At 37.0% G+C, this 7,108-nt stretch overlaps 1 protein-coding gene across 3 annotated transcripts in view; it reads left to right on the top strand.

Moving 5' to 3' along the window:
- The first annotated feature begins 464 nt into the window (after nucleotides 1-464).
- ARFIP1 (ARF interacting protein 1) overlaps nucleotides 465-7,108 on the top strand; it is a 75,275-nt gene continuing 68,631 nt past the window's right edge. For all 3 annotated transcript variants that reach the window (XM_075198683.1, XM_075198692.1, XM_075198672.1), the window contains exon 1: nucleotides 465-642. The gene's annotated coding sequence lies outside the window, so the exon portion shown is untranslated. The remainder of the gene's footprint in view (nucleotides 643-7,108) is intronic.

Here is a 7,108-nt window from a genome sequence, read left to right as displayed (position 1 = left end):
AGAGGGCATTTTCAGAAGTTATTCCACTTTTTCCTCTCAACAAAATATTTAACTCATTTATATGCATCTTGAACAAATTCTAAATACAATACATGATGTAGCAATCCTTATATAAACATCACTAGCTACAAATCACACTTCACTGCAAACCGGTCACCGTCTGCGATAGACTTGTGCGAAGTAGTTATTAATATTATACCCAGTACATGTGGTATAAAGCGGGGATTTCGCACACCTGTGATCCTACCCTGTGCTTACCTATATGTAGCCCCTTCCCTTACTCACACAGCTCTTTCTGTAGTGAAGATACAAACATGCCAGAATACTAAAACACCCCAAAACTGATAACCAACTGATAAGTCAGCCAAACAATATATCCTCCAACCAGCAGAGGGCAGGCATCCGTACGGACTAGCCTGACGCGCCGCCATATTGGTAGAGGAAGACACGCTTGAACATTCAACATTATTCCGGATCATAGATGTGCCAGCTGTCGCAAGAGTGAGCAAGAGAGTGGCTCCACTTCCGGGTGCTCTTAGGATTGTCTATACGGGGGTCGGGTCTTTCACCTGGCTGGAGACACACAGCGGGTGGTGAAGAGACCGGTGTATGTGACGTAGGGGAAGGAGCCGTCATTAGCAGGTGAGGGGAGCAGTGGTACATCTGCCCTGTACATTAGAAAGTATATCTGCAAATTGCTGCAACAGGTAGGCGGGTATACAGCTAGTTGTATATGCACCTGTGTGCTGGGGGACGCTTGTACCTGTAGTAATGCTGCAGTGTTTGATGCAACAGGTGAGACTTCCAGCACTCCCTGTGTAGTGTCTTATACTGTCTTTCTTGCACAGAAGTGTCATTACCCCATAGTGTGTCCATGTGAGCCGGGGACAACCTAAATATAACATTTAAACGATATGCCTGCTGAAATGTTATTACTCCACGATGTGTCCCTGTGTGTGAGCACAGTGCTGTATAGACCTGTGTCTAAGAGAAAGTGTAAACCTAGTAAAGTAACTCCATACTATATTGTTACATATGTGATGTGCAATGTCCATGGTATCTAACTGTATTGAGAAGAAAATGATGTACAACCATTAAACAGGTATTGGTTTTATATACTTTTGTGGGAAAATAGAAATATATTTTATAATTAACATGATAGATTACATTCTAATGAATATTTTATTTATGATATATGTTGGTAAAACTGAGGAGCTACTTTGAATGAATCAAAGAGCAGTCACTTTGAATCATGAAACACATTAAATTGGCTCAATTAAAAACTTTCATTTAGTATTGACATCTTCCCTTAACATATCCAGTTTATCACATCCTCTGAAATTTGCATTTAAAACCATAGAGCAGTGTCTTTTTTTCCACACAAGCATTTATGGTACTACGATTATCTCAATCCTTGTTCCTTTAGAACATCACAGTGATTTATGCTATGTGAAGTGTGATTTTGTTTGTCCATCTAAAACAAATAATTGTGACAACGATAGTACTTTCGTTTATATACTGATTTTCTTAGCAGTATGTTCCCATGGATGTATGCTAAGTACATAGCAAAGCATCAAAATATATTGATATGCAAATAGGCTTCCCCATATGGTGAAGTAATTAAACACTTGTTTGCTTTGTTAAATGAGTGTATTTGCTATGGTAGTTAGGTAGAACTAGGAGATTATGCACCAGATAGAAGTTAAGTCTATCTATTAGGAAAATGGGAGGGTTCTTATTATGTGTATTTAAAAGCCTGAATTGTGGTTTGAGGTTTTTAGATGAAAGGAACCAACTATTAAGTTGGTAAGGTTTTCTCAAGGGTTTCTGGTTTGTGTGCAGATCATAGTTCGCTTAGATATGTTTTAGGATTTAATTGTGGTTATACTATAAAGTTCTTTTTTTAATTTTTACATGAAAACAGTGGTTTATGGATGTAGTTTTAATTGATGATTATATCCGTTTTATGACTCCTGTTTTGCAGTACAGATAAGGAAAAAGGAAGTGATGGAAAGAACCAGGATCTACATAGTTTAGACAAACACAGTTGTTCTGCTGCTCTCCACTATGAAATCATTGGCACATCAATCTATAAGCTATTTTGTCTTCTTTAATTAAATGGTACTATTTGTTCAAATATTGTGTAGCTTGTAAAACGTATTCTGTTGATTCACTTTTAAATAGAGCTAGAAAATGTAGAATCTGCGTTATTTTATTAAGAGTTCCATTTTTACCTATTAATTAGAGTATGAAACTGACCATTATATGTCACTAAATTGAGAAAAGAGAATATCAGAATATTTAACATTAAGTAATATTTAGTATGACTTTGCCAGGAAATATGCCTATGTTTATTCATTAGCTGTAAACATCATGGCAGCTGTGTTCTGTAGAATATATTACCAAAGTTAGTCTCCGATGGACCAAATCTTAAGCAACATTTGTCTATTATGACTCCTGCTGCACATACAATTTGTTCTTCTATAGAACTTTGTGTCTATAATCCTTTTTTTTTCCATTTTAAATTACCCCTTTTTGTCTGTAAAGAAATACCATAATTTTGATCTTTTACTTTACAACAAAAGAGGCCAAAGTAATTATTGACGTACTAGATCTTGGGAATCTCTTACCTGAGGTACTGTAAATCAGCAATTTAGATGAATGACAATTGACATTAATGACATGACCTTAATGATATTAATATCATCAATGTATGTGACAGTGAAGTAATTTTGATATTTTTATATATTTATCTTAGTTTACTCTTCTCATTCAAAAAAATTATTTTTTGCAATTTCTGATCATTGTGTTGTGATTTGAAAATATTTACTGTGTGTTGCATAACATATATCTGTAAATGAGATATATTTCTTGCTGGATAATATACTCTAAACGCCAGCGTGGCACCTCTAAACCGCAACAGGGATTGTACACAGCTCCATTTTCCAGATAACACAAAATATCTTACTAAAAAGAGATTTGAGGTTTTGATGCCGTACAATATTATGTGGCAGTTAGTAACCAATCACACTATTCAAGGATGGGGGTATTTCACAATGTTGCCCCAAAAAGTTTGTAGCTGTAAAACTAAATTATGGGCATTGGTATATATGGTGGCCCATGTGTTCCAGTGCAGTGCCAAGTAGAAGATGTATTGAAAAAATTCTCAGATTTTCTTTTTTTCTTTCTTTTTTGTTACCTGTTAATGTGTATTTTTATTAAATTGAATGAGGCTTACACCAGTGGATCCCAAACTCTGTGCCGCAGCTCCCTGGGGTGCCATGGCGATCACACAGGGGTGCCACGGCAAGTGCCGCTGGTAAGCAAGGCGGGGTGACTACTTGGTAATTATTTTGCCTTAGGGGTGCCTTGAAAAAATTATGGAGACCCTTAGAGTGCCTCGAACTGAGAAAGCTTAGGATCCACTGGATGACACAATTTTGCTGGCAATGGGAAAGGAGTTGAGTGTGTTATTGTCCGTTAGACCAAATTGACCACCATTGTAAAGTATGATCTAGTGACCAAATTGTTGTATGTGTGTGGGGTGTCTTTGGAGGACAGTTGACTGGTATTTCATTTAAAGCATAAACAGTATTTGGCTGCTAATAAAGTATATGAGCAGAAATGTCACTCAATTTTCACAAAAACTGTTTTGTTGTAGAATATGGTAATTTGAATGTAAATTTTAAGATCATAGTAGACAAAAACCTCGCAGGGTTTATTAAGTATGTGCGAAATATCTAATAAATTGCTAGCACTAAAAGCTAGTTTCTGACCGAGAAGCATAGTATTGTATAGCTGTGTGGTTAATTAATGATAAACCTACTCGCTCATTGAATTATAGATAAAGTGAAGTTTGGTAAGATCCTAGTTTCTGGCTTCCACTAATTCAGCTTTTATTCTAATGGTAAAGCAATACATGAATACCTATTAACATGTAAGCATATGTGTAAACTTAAAATTAGAGAAAGCAATTTCCTCTTTTATTTTGTTTTATTTTTAAATATTTTTATCATAATTTTATAGGGAATGTCCTTTAATCTTTATACGAGTCTCCCATCTAGTGCTATTTGCAATGAACATAAAAAAATGGCATTGTCTGCATGATGCAGTGCTTGGTTAATATATGCTTTGGCAGCCTGGTCGGGATAGCAGTATCCAATTCTGACAGTCGTGGCAGTGCTTCCGCAGACATGTTGGCAGGGAAACGGATGCAATAGCATCTTGTTTACAAAATGCCTTTTGAACTTTGAGTACCTTCCAAGACATCTCTTTAGGAAGTTTTACATGTCATTTAAATGTAATTCTCCATTTATAGTTCTCTTAAAAAGCTATGCCTTCTGTAAGCTGTCTGAGGCACTATAGTACATCTGGCTACATACACATATATTTTTATATTTTTGTTTACTCCAAACAAACCATTTCTGTACACTTACAGTTTTCAACAGACAAATTTAAAAAATGACTGAAGTTGGTGTAACAGAAGTCCTACAAATGGGTTAAAGCACAGAGGTGGATCAAAACTGTTTTCTGTCAAGCAATTGTTTTTTTTATTAATGTATGTATGATTAGCATGGCATTTTAGATACAGGTCATATACTTTGACAAAGTTTTCTGTATTTAGTTAACAAATATTTTTAACTGGTATAGATATAGATTTGGAGTTTTCAGAATCCTATTATAAATGTATAACTATGCATGTCTCTTTTTGAATACACATATGGTGTGTTGGTATTTGGCCTCTCTTGTGCAGTTTAGTCATTTATAGCATTTCCTTGCACCAGCATGCAGTGTGTATCCGGCATTGCACACTATGAAGGAGTGTGAGGCAGGCAGCTGGCTGAGATGTGGAGCTTACTGACACATCTGCAGCTACATCATCACTGCTGTATACGTGTCCAGCACACCCTTCCCAGGCATAGGAGTGTCTGTGGGAGGAGGATGGGGAAGACGTGTTAGGGGAGGGAGTCTGACTCGAGGCATGCAGGAGACAAGCTACTGAACGAAGCTGAAATAATCAGAATTTACTTTTAGTTGTATTTTGTGTTATGTAGAAATGAATAACAAGTTAAAAAAAATAAAAAAGATCTGTCAAACCTCTAAAGGTAACAGGAAAAAAACAAGGCACTATGTATTTTCTCTTTAGTGCCTTTGCAATTCAACAACAACTGGGAAAAAAAAAAAAAAAAGTCCTGATCAGCATGCTGATTCATGTGTACACACTATACATGTTTTAAAAGATTTACCCTCAGATCTGTGCTCTTCATCTGTCATAACCGTCAGCTGAAAAGATCATGACTGTAAACTCTGTGGGGATCCTGAGCGTGAGTGCATACACACTGCAGGATTGGAAGAATGTTTTTCCATAGCTGAATAAGATTTATAGTTCTGCTGAACAGCCAAGTGAAACAAGGTTTGGTTCTTTGGAACTACTGTTGTTAATCGTGTAAGTATACACACTAATGCAATATTGGGCCGAACGATCGTTTATCGGTTGTTTGGCCCGATATTTGGCTGAAAAACCTGTAGTGTGTACCCAGCCTTAAGCTGGGTACACACTACAGAAATTTCAACCAACTTTTTATGCCAAGCGATTTTACATGCGATCGGTGGTCCGATCGCTCGGTCCATGGACTGCATACACACTAGCCTTGTTTAGGACGATAAAGGGAAGAGCGGACGTCCCTTTAGCGACTTTTTACAGCCATGTTGTCGTGAGCAATGACTGTAATTTCATACTCACTGTTGTGGATCGGTCGGAAGTTTATACACACTACACAACAGAAACGAGATTGGAACGAAAATATTAAACGGTACGACCAACCAAATAAGGCGACAATCGTCCATTTGGGCAGACTTTCGACCATCGTGTCACTACACACACTGACCCAACTTTTGAACGAGCGGTCGTATGTCTGCTAATTTAGCCGATTATTGGACGAAAACAGTGTAGTGTGTACCCGGCTTTACAGTGAATCAGCTTGACACAGTGTGTTATCTAATTATGTTTTAAACTTTATCCTAAGGACAGCTATGTTGAACTTTTTTTGAGCAATAGCTGCCCTTATTTTAATATAGGACACTACATATTTTCAACAGTTGCTGCATTGTTGTCTCAAGTTTGTACCACCACATTGAGTTATGTACTAGCATTGCAAATTTTGGTAGTTCATAGCAACCAATCATTAATTAGTTAGATCTACTAGAAGGCTGATTTGTCAGTTTGTTATACCGTGTTTGTAACATTTGTTTAAAATGACTGCTGATTTGTTATTACAGATGTCTATTTCTTTGTTTAAATATATTTAAGTTATTACTGACATTATGGGTAATCTACAGCCCTTTGAAATTTTAGAGGGATGCCCATGTGGCCCCTGAAGTGTATCAGATTGTCTATCACTGAGGTAGACAGTATAGGTAAATATCAGGTTGGTTGCTTTGGTTTTCTTTGCTTTTGCTCTTTTCCATGCATTCATAATCTCTCACATTGACTACTGTAATTCTGCGTCTTCCCCTAACCAGACCTACATCCTAACTTGAATGCAGTGGCACAACTTGATTTCTTTGCAAAATAGTCTTCTACTGGTGCCCCACTCCATCCTCTCTGCCAAAGATCTGCGCCTCTTATCCACACTCATTGCTGCTCCCATTCCTGATTAATTGCCACTTATCCTCATGTATCAAAACTCCTATTTCCCTATAGATTGTAAGCTGCATGCAGGAACCTCTTGCTGCTTTGACTGTCTGTTAATACCCAGGCCTGTCTTATTACTGTGTTTGTCCCCAATTTTAAATTGCTAAGAAGTGTTAGTAATAATAATTTGTTAATAACACTTAAATTGGTACAACTTTGGGTTTGTATTTAGCTTTTTGTTCTAATGCTGATGTGAGGTGTTGATGGAAGTAACTTGGTTGAGCGTCAGAGTAATGTGTTCAGCCAACCACTACTGACTTCATATTATCTTCTATTGATAGGTGGTTATGTCAGGAGCTTATGGGTGGTAACTGTTAGAGCAACTGGCTAGACAGGAAAACCTGCATCTCTCTTTTTTTTTTTTTTTTTTTTCTTAAGGGACAAGTTCACTGGGATGATGGTTAAATAGTTGGT

This window comes from Mixophyes fleayi, chromosome 1 (assembly GCF_038048845.1).
Source record: "Mixophyes fleayi isolate aMixFle1 chromosome 1, aMixFle1.hap1, whole genome shotgun sequence".
In the NCBI taxonomy this organism is placed as follows: Eukaryota; Metazoa; Chordata; class Amphibia; order Anura; family Limnodynastidae; genus Mixophyes; species Mixophyes fleayi.
This window is presented reverse-complemented; position numbering and strand designations above follow the sequence as displayed.